This window comes from Cottoperca gobio, chromosome 20 (assembly GCF_900634415.1).
Source record: "Cottoperca gobio chromosome 20, fCotGob3.1, whole genome shotgun sequence".
Taxonomy (NCBI): Eukaryota; Metazoa; Chordata; class Actinopteri; order Perciformes; family Bovichtidae; genus Cottoperca; species Cottoperca gobio.
Genome location: NC_041374.1, coordinates 14,050,967 through 14,066,043, shown reverse-complemented (window position 1 = coordinate 14,066,043; position 15,077 = coordinate 14,050,967). Strand labels below are relative to the sequence as shown.

Sequence of the window (15,077 nt, the reverse complement as noted above, 5' to 3'; positions counted from 1 at the left end):
TGTATGGGGCGTATTCAAAAAGTGCGGTCAGACAAAACTTTTCTCTTTTCATCTAATCAAATTGAAAATCGAGCCAGACTCCGATTTGGCAGGTTCACAACAGGCCCGTAGTGTATGGATGCAACCAATTTTGGTACTGCAATCCATATCTTTGAACACTTTGAAGAGGGAGACTTTTGACACAGCATCAAAGACTCCTCAGAAAGAAAAGGAGTCATGAGGTGGCAAATTGCTGGATATTAGCCAACATGAAACAAGAGGGCAGATCCTGCATCATCATCATCAGCTGCCCAAGAGCCCCCTGGACTCAGAATGGGCTAATTATGATATTATGTGGATGATGACGCTGTTTTGCTGCACCTCAAAACTCGTTATAGAGTCACACCAAACTTAAAGAATACCTATAATCTATATATACCTAGAATTCTTTTTGGTTGGTTACTTTGATCTCCTTTTTGCGCCGGCATGTTGTAAGGAGAACTCTGCTCATGATTTCATAGTTACATGCCTTTTGAATGGAATTCTAACTCCTGTTTTGTATTTGAAGTGTGTGTGTGGTCGGGTTTTGGGACAATATTCTCCGCTCTTGGCCCATTTATACATGATTTAATTTCTAGATGAATAAAATTAAAGGAAAGAGCAATTGGTTGAAAGCATAATTATGAAAATACTACCTCTAATCTTCAGGTAAATGGTATTAACAGTATTGGTATGATTTACACGATGGCCACCTTCTCTGAATACACATTTATATTGACTATAATAATAATAATTAGTTTGGTTTTTAGTCGATAAGAAATACCAAAAGTCAATCCAAAACAGCACAGTATTGATGCAAGTGATATAGATTGGTTTAAACAAAACAGCCTTTCCTTCTGACCAGGCCAGGTCACTAAAGTTTGAGGCTTAAGAGAATGAAGTTTCTGCTTTACAGTCTATAATATTGTCGGGTGGAACAGCCTGTCCTCTTGTTCAATTTCCCTGTGTAAGCATTACAGAAGAGGCTAAAAGGCTCAGATTTGGAGCATGCTGACGCCATATATTCTGTCACTAAGATTCTTAGTGGGAGAGCGGAAATGGGAGTAAACCAGGGCACCGCCATTTATCTCCTTAAATTGACAATACAAACCATTTACTACAAGGAGCTGTTGAGTACACGGGGTAAAAGCAAAAAAAACTGAAGGATCCCTTCGAGGTCACATTGAATTATATGGAGGTTTATATTGAATGAGACCTGGATGAGACTCTAACAATAGTTTCCACTGAACAGCCAAATAAAACATGTTTTGAACATGTATGATCATTGAGAGCATCTGTGCAAATGGGATTATAGCTATGAAACCAGTGTTGTTCTGCCAATGCAGGGGTTTAAAAATTGTTGGGTCCCCTCTCCAATTTATCTGTGGGCCTTCTTAATTAATTCATACATCCTACCCTAAGTTTTGATGGGCCCTCTTTGGCTGTAGTCACCTGGAATCATCACCTAACTGGTGACGGCACATAACTAAAGCTTAGACAATGGCTTTCACATTTGTTATCTTGAAATCATTGTTTTGTCTTTTTAAATGTCTCAGCTCTAGTATAAACTACAGCTATCTAGGCTGCTCACATTCAAGGATAATACATGTCTTGGTCATTGCAATAAAATAATTCTGTAATAATGAAGTGACTTCTTAATGACTCATTTAAATTGCTATGGTCCGTTTTTCTTTTATACTGGTGCATTTTGTTGGTGGAAGAGAATAAAACAAACATATTTTATTCCTTAAACAACTGTTCCATGATTAATGAATGTATAATTACATTTTACAGAGAGAATGATATTTTGTACAATATTTCCCAATCCACAGAGTTCTGAAAGAAAGTTGTAGTAGTTGTAGTGAATCTCAGCTGCTCCTCTTCATCCCACCAAGCTGAACATCAGTCTTTTTCCCAGCGGACAGGAGGGCAGTCTTCAGGTGGAGCTGCCTGGTTAGTGGGAACAGAGAGGAGACTCATTAAAAGAGATCCTCTTGTCTGGTGCAGCGTGATCACTTTCAGCCCTGCTATCCGCCAGAGTTCGCTTTGAAGAGGTGGGTCTAATCTCAGACCTGTAACATTGTCATGGTCAACCCGGGTTACCCTGCTAATGAGTGAGAGGCCGGGAGGAAGTTCACACTGCTAAACCGAGTCCGAGAGCTGCGGAAGGCAACACTATGAGTTGATTTACTGAGTGTTTGAATGTTGACTGACTGAGGCCAACCCTGCACTTAAAAAAGTAGCAGTAAAAGTAGTATTTGTAGTATTTTGACTGACTGTCCTTATGTTACCATGTTCATAGAAAGTGAGCGAACCTGGTGTTAAACATTTGAAAGAAAATTCCGATATTGGGCATCCCATTTATTATGGTCATCTGACCTTTTTTATAGGTTCATGTTTTAAACCAATGCACCAGTTTTTGTGTTTGTGAAGTTTTATGATGAAAGGAGTGAAATAAGCATGTTTTATTCCATGTGGAACAAAGCGTACTAAGTCGGACTCTGCGTTTCTTCGATCTCTACAACAGATCACTAAAAATCATCGATGCAAATTCTTCCTTCAAGGCTTTGTTTAACTCCCCCACACGCACACACAACCTATGGTTGCAGCTTTGCTGTGCCACTAATCAACAGTGTGCGGATTGAATTGAACTACTGATCCATTTTGAAATCGGCAGGAGGCAAGCTAGGTAACTTTAGCTGTTAGCAGCCGGTGAGCAGCACAGTCCTCTGCTTACTTTTTATTGATTGATTATGAGGAAAAGACTGGAACTTTCCTTAAAGCAAAGCTTGATATTGCCTTGATTCAAAAACATAATCACTTAGTCTAATACTCAATATCTATTTTCAATTTATTTTCAAATCAGGTTTTATGGAGGTTATTCCTGTACCTGCTGCCTACACGCACTCCTGCCATACAATATTCCATATCTATTTTATTTTGTTCCTGTGAAACAGCTTCAGGACTTCTCTTTGTCTTTCCCTGCTCCCTGAAGATCCAAGACAGACACTGCCACCTGTCCTCAGTGTTGGCTGTGCTGTATGTACAAAGAGGCCATGTAACATGAGTAACATTCCCAAAGGGAACGGTGGGTAAGAGGGAAACCAGGGATTAAAGCTCAGTGTAATGATGTGGGGGTAACAAGGAGTGAAGTATGATACAAAGTGAAAACACATGCGCTCTCTGCTGTAGCAAGAACAGACATATGCATAAATACACTGCCTTTCATCGTTTCATAGAGAACAACCCTACATGCACAATCTTCTATATGGAGATCACACACGTATGCAGCCTCCAGGATAACAAGGCAACGTCAAAAACACTTTAAACAACCAACAGCGATCCACGCAACGCTTGGAAAATTGAGGGTGGAGATGATCAGATGAGAGTATTCTTGCCTACCCTCGTTTCAAATACAAAACATGCACAAGGGAAACGAAAAAGGGTGAATATCTTGAGAAATGTGCAAAGTTCAAAGAAGTAGTAAGAGCTAAAATATATGTGGGAGATGTTTCTATTGCTTAAGTAGAAGTATGGAAGTAAATACTCCAAACTCCAGTTTGGTTAACTAAGTGTTACACCACTGCTTCAACCCAACTCCTCCCTTGCTTAAATGTCTAACAAGGACAACAGTAGCCTGCTCAGCTTTGCACTTTGATTAAAGCTAAGTAAGCGCTTGCTGTAATCCCTGAATCCTTTTTAGTCTCGGTAAGATTTAGGTGAGAATGATTTCCTCTCAGCAGTGAGATCTGTGGCTTGCTCGCGCTTTGAATAAACATTGAGCTGTCTTCCCAAACAATCATTCTTCACATGCTCTGCTCCTGGCTGTTTGAGCAGATTTTCAGGCAAGATGATGAACTCAGTTAAATACAGAGCTAACACCGGTAGAGCTAGATTCTACACGGCATGTTATCTTAACACATGTAATGAAATAATAAAAGTTAAGCCCGCACAGTGTTGTTTTTTCTGGAGGTGCGTAACCCATGTTGACTCACTCTCCAGTTACCAGCGTAACCATGGCAATACACTAACACTCTGTAGGGAAATGTGTATCAGTGGCACTTCTTTTCTCTCCCTGCAGAAACATCTTGTTCATTACTTTGCAGTGCTAACATGACATGAAGGCTAACAGTGCCTTTTGGAATGTTCAGAGATGGCCAAGCAAAGCTGTTTATTGGCTCAGAAGTGTAATTTATGATTTGTGATCTGCATTGGCAGGACTAAATCGTGTGTGTGTGTGTGTGTTTCTCCACGGGAGAGCAGCTGAGGAGACAGTTGATTGGAGTCTTAAAGCGTTTGGCGGGAATAACCAAGCCTGACTCCTTGACATTATTCTAAACTCCAACTATTTAGCTGTGCGCTGAGAGGGCCATGATTAATTGGTATGTGTGCAACTAACAAACGAGGGATTAATTTCCCAACAGATTTAACAGCATGAGCGCTTACATAGCGCTGTCATGTCTATCCCCCAGACCCAAACCCTGCGGTGTCTCACTGCGCCTCCGCAAAGAAACAGGTCAGTGATGAGAGATTTGCACCAGGGAAAACATCAGACTGCAAGACTGTGACTTAATTTCACTCTGAAACTAAGCTGGCTAAATGAATCCCTTATGGTTTGTTACTTAACTCTTGCATGACACAAAAAGTAAACAAGATGAATGGATGGGGCATCGGCATACTGGTTAATAATGTACTGTAAAATCAAGAAGGGCTTGTATGTTTGATTCCTGCTCTGTCTGCCTGAGTTTCTCCTTCAGGCTCCAATCACTTCCACATCTGAATCTGTGTTCATGTATGGCAGCCTATATGTAGAAGAGTACATTTAGTAAATTGAGTAAGTGAGCTTTTTCGGCAATAAAATGAAACCCCAAAGATGCTGGAGTGAATCCACTCCCAGCTGTGAACTGAGCGTCTGACATGCGGCTCTTTTTCTCTACTCTTTATTTTTGAAGCATCTCACATCTTTTAAGTGTGAAATTAATAATACAATCTGTAATACCTGATAATTAGTCCTTTTTGGTGCAGTCGGTACATGTTAGCCTAATTGGACTACTTAACCTAGACACAACATGTTTTTTTCAGTTTGTAGCTGAATAACTTGAATATGTACAACACTGTTTTTATCTGGTTTCTTTCAACCAATGAGATTATTTTTGCCTCGGGTGCAAATTAAAGGGATTATAAACCTGTATCCCGTGACCTGGGTTGGTGTTTGTGTGTATGGGACTTGCAGTAAGTACTGACTCTATGGCTTGCATGAACTTTGTATTACCTTTGTATTATCTTGATAAATGGCTAAGAGGAGCTGCTGTGCAGAGTCCGAGGTGAGCGTGTGGCCCTTTGCCAGGATACCATAGGCAGCGTCATAAGGGGCCATTCTTCTTGGCAAAATTATGGAATTACATTTAGCTGAGGACAGTTCTTCAAGATTGGATAAGGGATGAATAATTTAAGACCTCATGATTAATCCAGTGGCAAAACGCCCTGCTGAAATATGGCGTCTCTGAAGGTAACTTTAGCCCTCAAGAAAGACGGATGTGGAGGTTTGTCATGCGGTTTTCTAAGGGAAATTTCATCTCGGGCATGACATAAATCTTAGTGGCAGGGGAAAAGTACAATACGTTCATCATGAAAATGTCTACATCACGCACAAGTATAGCTCAATTGTCTATGCTCCTAAGAAGCAACATGTAAACTAAGTGCAAATCACATCCTGAAGTTCGGATTGGTCCAGTGTTTAATCCTGTTGTTGATACGGACTTTGAAGCTACTTTGAGGATGAGCTTACAGGGTTTGCTGTGATTTAAAGACTCTCACACTGTCAGTTATACGTATAGCTTACTGAGAAACTTCCAAAACATTTTGAACAGTTGCAGGATTACAGCATTAAACGCTCTAAACTGTCTGTGTGTTTGTGTGTGTTCGTGGATATGTGTGTGTCACAGGAATTAGAAAGAGTACGACAGGCAGAGTGCAAGCAGCTTTACTTTCTTTGATAAATATAGATAGCACTAAGGGCAATGGTATATTGCTTTACACAGTGAAAAACACAACCTGAATCAATTTCACAATTAGCCAGATCAGTGTTTTAATTAAAAAAACAACAGTCGCCTTTGAAGAAATCAATTCCAACTAAAGAGGCGAAAGAGAATTCCCCTGCCAGTTACCATCCCCTCAGCTCTGTCAATTCAAAGACATGCGTGGAGATGCTTTTGGGCCTGTATTTTGTGTACATACAGTACAGCACTAAACCGAACATTTTAAACCGTCTTAGCAGTGTTTGTATGGACTATTTATTTGCCTTTATTGGAAAACCGACAGTGTAGAGATACCGGAAACTTGAGGAGAGAGCGGGGTGTGACACGCAACAAAGGTTGCCAGACAGTTTTGTTGTTATCCCTCATGAGTTGAAAGGAAAGGATTTCTTTTGTGAATAGTTAAACATAATGCAGCCCATATTTCGATAGTCAATTTTTTTTATGAACTAATTTGAGTAAATGTCAACAATTAGTTGTTTTATAACTGTATTCAAGTGCTGTATTTCCCTCCCTTGTGAGTGATCCATTGCAACATTTTTCAATCAACATATCGGAAAATGTTTCATTGAATATACAGGTCATCTCAATAAATTAGAATATCGTGGAAAAGTTAGTTTATTTCACTAATTGAATTCAAAAAGTGAAACTCATATATTATATGGATTCATTACACAGAAAGTGAAATATTTCAAGCCTTTATTTGTTTTAATCTTCATGATTACGATTTACAGCTAATGAAAACCCACAAATCAGTATCTCAGAAAATTAGAATATTACATAAGACCAATAAAAAAAGGATTGTTAATACAGAAATGTCAGCCTTCTGAAAAGTATGTTCATGTGTCTGCACTCAGTACTTGGTTGGGCCTCCTTTTGCATGAATTACTGCATCAATGCGGCGTGGCATGGAGGCAATCAGCCTGTGGCACTGCTGAGGGGTTATGGAAGCCTTCACCTCGTCTGCATTGTTGGGTCTCGTGTCTCTCGTCTTCCTCTTGACATTACCCGAGAGATTCTCTATAGGGTTCAGGTCAGGCGAGTTTGCAGGCCAATCAAGCACATTGATTCTATGGTCATTAAACCAGGCATTAGTACTTTTGGCAGTGTGGGCAGGTGCCAAGTCCTGCTAGAAAATGAAATCAGCATTTCCATAAAGCTTGTCAGAAGAAGGAAGCATGAAGTGCTCTAAAGCTTCCTGGTAGATGGCTTCGTTGACTTTGGACTTGAGAAAACACAGTGGACCAACACCAGCCATGGCTCGCCAAATCTTCACTGACTGTGGAAACGCAGTGGTGGGCCGTCAGGGCCAGCAAGGCCTTCTCTGCTGGCCTAAACATCATCAGAATATACATTACATTTTTATATATTTTTTTCCACAAAAATGCATTAAATTATTCCCCATAGTCTCTTCTCTTCATTTCATAGCTTGTCTCTTAGTTGCGCTGCTTCCAGCCTCAGATCGAGGTTTGGAGGGCTGGCCTTTATGTTAGAGCTTTTATCCAATCATATTTCAGCCATGATGTGTTGCCAGGGTCCAAGAAATCTGCCCTTAGGCCTTCAGAATCAACAGTGCGGGCGCCTGTCGCTTAAAGTGAACGGAGACAAAACTGTGGCGTTAACCAATCAGATTTCGAGTTGGGGACACTGGGGCCAGCTAGCAGGCGTACGATGACGTCAGCACGTCCACGTCTTTTGATTGGATACGCACTATTGAGAGGCAGAGCTATGCCGAGCTAGCAAACTGAACTTGAAGGAGCTAATTTGTGTAGATTTCTACAAGCTGTTTTATCAACCCACAATGGCCGAAGGAGAAAAAGAGATCGATTTGGTCGCAGATATAATTGCAATGCCATTTTCAAGACAAACTTTTCAAGAAAAGATAGACATTGTGAGAAGAGAACGGCTAACCCCGACGCTAGCGAGACTATCACAGCTGGGAAAAGGGTTTGTCCGCTACTTTCAAATCACTAACTACGAGCGGTACCCCCGGCTCACAGCCTCCGAGAGGCACTGCACATTGTACTGCTGGGAATGCCTGCTATTTACAACTAAATGTTTCGGAAATATTAATATAACTCTGTTGTTAGGGTGATGCAACGTCCAGTTATACTGCGTTTCTGTCTAAATGTATAGTTTCTAGAGCCATGGCGTCATAATGATGGTATTAAGAGGTGGAATAATTCAGGTAGGACTGCGTAGGACATCACTGAAGGCCTAGGTGGGAAATGCACGGCCCGCCACTGTGGAAACGTCAAGCAACTTGGATTCTGTGCCTCTCCACTCTTGCTCCAGACTCTGGGACCTTGATTTCCAAATGAAATGCAAAATCTACTTTCATCTGAAAAGAGGACTTTGGACCACTGTTGTTTTTCTCCTTAGCCCAGGTAAGATGCTTCGGATGTTGTCTCTGGTTCAGGAGTGGCTTGACACCAGGAATGTGATGGTTGTAGCCCATGTCCTGGATACGTCTGTGCGTGGTGGCTCTTGATGCACTGACTCCAGCCTCAGTCCCACTCCTTGTGAAGCTCCCCCAAATTTTTTAAACGATCCTCTCAAGGCTGCGGTTATCCTGTTGCTTGTGCACCTTTTCCTTCTACTCAACTTTCTCTGAATATGTTTGGATACAGCACTCTGGGAACAGCCAGCTTCTTTAAGCACTGACCTTTTGAGGCTTCCTCTCCTTGTGGAGATTGTCAATGACTGTCTTCTGGACAATTGTCAAGTCAGCAGTCTTCCCCATGAGTGTGAAGCCTGCTGAACCAGATTGAGAGACCATTTAAAGGCTCAGGAAACCTTTGCAGGTGTTTTGAGTTCATTAGCTGATTAGAATGTGACACCGTGAGTCTACAATATTGAAAGTTTTCACAATATTTTAATTTTCTGAGATACTGATTTTTGGGTTTTCATTAGCTGTAAGCCGTAATTATGAAGATTAAAACAAATAAAGGCTTGAAATATTTCACTTTGTGTAATGAATCCATATAATATATGAGTTTCACTTTTTGAATTGAATTAGTGAAATAAACTGACTTTTCCACGATATTCAAATTTATTGAGATGTACCTGTATTTACTGCAAATATTTTTGGCTTAAAGCTTTTTTTTTGGGGGGGGGGGGGGATATTTCTGGCCTATTTTGGCCGGTTGAATGCAACACAGGTTCCTGTACAGACGCTAACCAGGAATGTTGCTATTCATGGTCAAACCCAGAGACCAACTCTGCCGATATGTACAGGAGCTCATTAAATGTTAATGTTAAACATTGTTAATTAGTTTTTTTTCTACAATAAACACATGTGTTTAGGCAATTTAAATGGCTTTGTTAAATCTGATTTCATATATTTTTGGCCCCTTGGGGGAAGCGTAAAAGGACCTTGTAGGTTGTGGGCCGGAAAAGCAAATCAATGAGCTGAAAGACGCTATAAGTCTCTACAAATCTGAGATAATTTTATGACACCACGAGTCACTAGCTCTCACATACACATAGCCATTTGATCCATTGTCAATTTAAAAAATATTGAGTATAGCTTAAGTGCATGTTAAAACTGTGGTTTTGGCTGACATATTGACGTTAAAACAGGATGTGAACAAATCGCCTTTGTCATACATGATTTAACATAATTCATAGTTAGATCTTTTTATTAAGTACAATGGGGGTTATAAATACAAATTGTACTACTAGATTTAACATATACCATTTTCAGCATAGATTACATGAGGGGTCTTGTATTGGTACTGTATTGTCTCCGACATGGCTTTGACTCACACAGTTATTGATCTGCCAGCTTTCATTTCCATCGACAGTGCGTTTGTCCTCTGCACCCGAGACTCTCTCCATCGCCGTGTGCCCATGCTTTCGGTCAGCCTTCTGATAGAAAAACAAACTCCACCCATGTTCACACACGTCTGGCATGTCAAATGACAGCCCTGCATTCTCACCCTATTTCCTTCTGTACTCTTAAGCGCCTTCGTCCATATTGACGGGGATCCAGTCAGGCTGCTCACCTGCTCGTCGATGTGTTTTAGTGAGGTAAAAAGCTTGAAACTTCAAACACCGTCAGTGATAAACCCCGCTTGATGAAAGACTGGAGCTTCGGAGAAGAGGAGCTTAACTTGGGGGATTTAGCAGCTCCGTCTCTCCCTTCCCGCGTTTTCTCGAACACTGTGTAGCCTTCATGCCTGATTGTTATTCTGAGAAACGGGAACGTAATGACATTTGTCCTTGATCCCTGGAAAATGTTAACATATGTCTGAATAATATGTAGAAAATGAAACAAAACATGCAGATGTGTTCAAACTGTACCTGAAATAGAGACTGGCTAATTATTGTACATTTCTCATAATCTCTTTAGAAAAATAAATGAAGACTTACAAATTTGAAAACAAAATAACAATCAACAATATCATCTACAATATGAGGGAGGTATTCAGTAGAACTGTCTGCTGTCTCTGTCCCAGACACATGTACAATGTTTACTACCACCATCTACTGTTCACTTGGAGGAGTTGACTTTTCAAACCAGAAAACAGTTTATTCATACGGCTCCATCAGAATTAAGAATAGTTCAAATATATCTTGATTTTAAGCAAAAGATGGGATTACTCAGAATAAGAAAAATATTGATTAAACTCTCTTAAAGATGTAAACACTGGTTTCCTGGTTATCTGAAGCCTTGAGAGACATACTGACTCCAAGGATGCATACCATCTTTGATTTCAATGTTTACACCATTAAGAAAGAATCAGAAGAATGTGTTTTGATCCTATTCATCCAGAAGACGGAGGTTACAATATATATTTTTGCAACTAACTCCTGGCTTTGTGCTGTATGCCAGCACTACCTATTACTGTTACCATTACTGAGCTATCTGCAAAGAATGAAAGCCATGTTGTTATGAAGGGACTCAAGGTTTGCAGGTGCATTCATTCAGTTGAAGCTTTCTGTCATTTGAACACCACGTTGTAAAGTAAACATTTAGTCCATTACGGAAGTGTATTAGACTTGGCAAAGAAATACTTTTAAAACCTTAAGCGAATGCAAATGCACTCAAATGTATTTACTTAGTTTTTGTATTTATTTAAAGGGGCCATTTGTAGCATTTCTGACATGGATACATGACTTTGCAGCCTCGTGGATTCGTTGCTTTATTTTGCATTGAGCCCTTGCTGCGCTATATGTTAAGTTTAGAAAGCTGCAGCGTTGCACAGAAGATGGCACTTTAAGTGCAGACAGAAGTAGCAACATCTTTGCAGCAGAAGGTAACATGATTTGTGTGGAATGTCTTAATTCTCGGAAACACTAGCAATAATAACTCTCACATTTGGTCTAATTTGTTTATGTATTATTGTGTATATGCTATTATGTTTTTAAAAAAAAACATGCATTGAGCACCTCTTTTGGAGTTAATAAATAGGCCCGTTTGAACCTAAAGCAGTGATGGACAGAAAGAGGAAATGGATATTCTGCAGTAAATTAATTTCACTGAGTCACCGCTGTTCAGAGCATCTCTTTGTCATGGCCTCTGGTCCCCTGGGATGCCCTTAAATCTGGCCTCACAAGAGCCCCACAGAGACCTCTCTGTCAGTCATCCAGACACCAACCTCTGATTGGATCAAAGATTGATTACACCCTATTCATGTGCCGCCATCATTGGAGGACAGAAAGGCATGCACCGCAGGTCAATGGGGCCTTGTAATCAGTGCCAATGCAGCGGTGACGTGACACCGTGGTGGTAGGAAAATCACTGTGCTGATTTCAGCTCAGCGACATACAGAGTATCGTAATATCAGCCCAAATCAAAATCTGCCATGTCCTCAGCGCATACAAAGTTAATTGCAGAGCGAGGATTCAGTTTGTAAAAGCTTTGAGTGATTCCCAGGCAGCCTTTGATTAATCTCTGGCAAATGCAGAGAAAAAACATTCTGTAACCCTAATCCTCATTAATCTTGACACATTATGATTCATGTGCAAACCACAAACTTAATGCTCATTTGGTCAACTCAATAATATAATTTCACTACTTAGTGTTATTTCCATGAAAGCGCATATTCAAAAAATGACGAAGTGGTTAAAGACTGTCAATTTGATAACTTTTAGAATATGAAAAAGATTCAGCAGAAGGATATTTTAATGATAAAATCCCTGCAGCCATCTGTTGGTGTAATGAAATGGCTGGCGCTGGCTGAAGATCTGGATGACCTCTCGCTATCAACAGGCAGCATATGCTGCGCTGCAGAGTCGAAGGCACAACCTTTCCAGTGCCGACGACCATCAGCAACCTCATAATCATCAAAACCTCATCTGTTACATTCATAAATCCCACGCCGGTCTGGATTCTTGAGGATTTGCAAAACGGAGAACACCATATGCTGCCATTCTGCACACACATGGTCTTGTGAACAAAGACAGATAAATTAATTGAAACCATGGATTGATCTGTAAGACCTGCAAATATCACAGGAAACAACAAATGTAGCGTTTCGGCGCTTTTATTCCGTAAGGTATTAAAAGTTGGAGATGGAGCAATAACCCACAAGTGCTAAGACTCCCCGTACCCAAACTACCCATTCTCTCTGCATTGTGGGATTAACAAATTCAACTCCTTGCCCAGCCGAGCAACATGAGCAAAGCATCATTGTTGCTTTCCGTGCTTCCTGCCACTCACACAACTGTGACTCTGTAATACTTCAAACGCCTGCGAGACTTAAAGTAATTCTGGATGCTGGCTTTAAAGTGCTAATGGGCTGGATATTAGTGATGTAGTAAAGCGTGTGTGTGTGGTAGGGGAGGGCCTGTTTTGACTTTATGTGGTGGCATCCTTGGTGTGTGTGAGAGGAGTAGAGGCTGGCTGAGATGCTGTTGCACCAAGCAGAGGCAGTTTCAAGGATTACTGTCTGGGCGGAAAAGAGGCAATTAATCTCTGTCTTCAAAATGGGATACAGCTGAGCTTCAAGGCCTTTAGGATCTTTTGGAAAATGATAAGCTTCTGTTTACTAATTTTCCCATGTGATCATATTGATGGTGGTGTGTGTGTTCAAATATGTGGCAGATATAATGTATGACTGTACAATTATGGGTTATTCATAAGCAGGTTTAGTAATGATTTGTCTCCATCAGACATACATGAGAGCACCAGAGTGTGTTTGATTTTATTTTGCTCGTTTTCAATTACAGCCATTTCCCGAGCGGTCCGCAGCGCTATCAGTTGGGACAAGATGTTTGATCAGAACTAAGCTCTGCTGAGATTAGTTTTTTAAAATTTTATTTACTTGCGTCCTTGTCCCCCCCCCCCCCCCCCCGCTCTGTTGTCAGGTCAAAACCAGAAGACCAGAAGAGCTCATAATGTCTACATGAGGTGTACAACAAACAAAAGGTGAGGTTTTTCCACAACAGAGCTTTTGAGAGGTTTTGTTTTTTTTACTTTCATGAAATATATGAAATCTGCGGTCAGGTCTTGGAGAGTTTCCAGCACTGTACCTGCCTGACACCAATGAGCAAAACAAAACCTGAATGTAGCTGTACATCATCCCCCCCCCCGGCTGCAGAATTCAGCCTGATCAGACCTGGCATCTTACCTTCAGGAGCTCCGCAACGGTTTTCTCCATCTGTCTGTGCAGATATAACTCCATATATCTGCCTGAAAACACAAACAACAAGACAAACAAACATAAAAATATGTAGCATGAGCTCCTGTTGAACTTGTTGGTCTCTTGTTTCATTAAGGATTAAACGAAGAACCATCAACATATAATTTAATGTACTCATATTATTCATATGTCATCCCTTTTTGTGTAAGAAAACAAACTGAAACTGCAGATATTGTGCATATTTTCAATTTGTCCCTCCAAAAAGGATTACATTTTTTCCGATATATCTGTAGAAACGGAGCCCAAACTTAAAGGCCCAGTGAAAGTAATATTCGAAGATCTAATCCTGATCTGCCAAATTTATGTCAAAAAAGTATTTTCAGTGTTTAGTCTTAAGTTATTTATAGCAAAATCTGCCTCTTTCCGTCTTTTGTCTCATCTTGAAATTTGTGGCAATTTACATAAATGTATCCAATCAAATGGGATTTGGGGAGACCTGCTGACCCTTCCCATCACATACAACTGCACTTGACCGTTTGCTTGTGCGCCATAGCAGCTAGCAGAGCCATATTGTAAGAGGAGGTGTGTCAGTCTAAATAAGTCACAATACACAAGCTTAAGAGGCCATTTAACTGACTTTAAAGCCTCTGATTGGGTGTTTCCTGTGGCATAGGTTGATAGTATGTACGCCATTTGGAAGGTTGCAAGCCAACAAGCTAGGCTAAGTTACCGCCACTAGGTATCTAGCTAGCGTTAGCGGCCTCTCTTTTCTAGGCCTAGATATAGCAAATGACCAGTATTGGTTGCTGCAATGCTGACCATATAAGTAAACACTTAGTGTTAGAACAAACACGAAGGACATGTATTCTGACTTTCAATTTATTTATTTATTTTTCCGTCCAACAAGGTGTCTGAATCCAGCTTTGTAAAGAACTATTTTGAGAAATCTCTCCTTTGCTAAACAGAGATTGAATTTACTTTTATTCTATTCATTCTGTTCTTTCTCCTTTCCTGTCTTTCACTGATAAGCCCCCCCCCCCCCCCCCACCACAGAACACAATGGCTCCATTGTACTAAACCACAGAGCTGATAATGTTACGTGACATTAAGGGCAATGATGTTAGTTCCTATTCAGGGAGACATTTTGATTGGAATGTAGACTCACAAAGAGTGCCATAATATTCAATGCTTTCAGAAATTAAAGTATCCAGTATTAAACACAATCACCATTGATCTGCATAACCGTGGACTCTGAGCATTTTATTAGCCTGTATGTCAGAAGGAGAGGCTTTCTTTCTAGATGAGGAAAGATTTAGCAATAATATTATGAGATAGACTTGATGATCTTATTAACTCATACATTTGCAGTGGCAAATATCAAGTCGCAACATGAAGCTTTTTTGCTACCAATCCATTAATTTGAAACCTACCCAGA

General features: G+C 40.4%; 1 protein-coding gene across 6 annotated transcripts in view; it reads left to right on the top strand.

The window, feature by feature from the left end:
* Nucleotides 1-15,077, top strand: part of adarb2 (adenosine deaminase RNA specific B2 (inactive)) — a 210,574-nt gene that overhangs the window by 27,092 nt on the left and 168,405 nt on the right. The window contains exon 1 of one of the 6 annotated variants that reach the window (XM_029457352.1): nucleotides 13,382-13,428. The exons of the other annotated variants lie outside the window; for them this stretch is intronic. The gene's annotated coding sequence lies outside the window, so the exon portion shown is untranslated. Of the gene's footprint in view, nucleotides 1-13,381; nucleotides 13,429-15,077 lie in introns of those variants that run through there. 6 annotated transcript variants of the gene reach the window in all.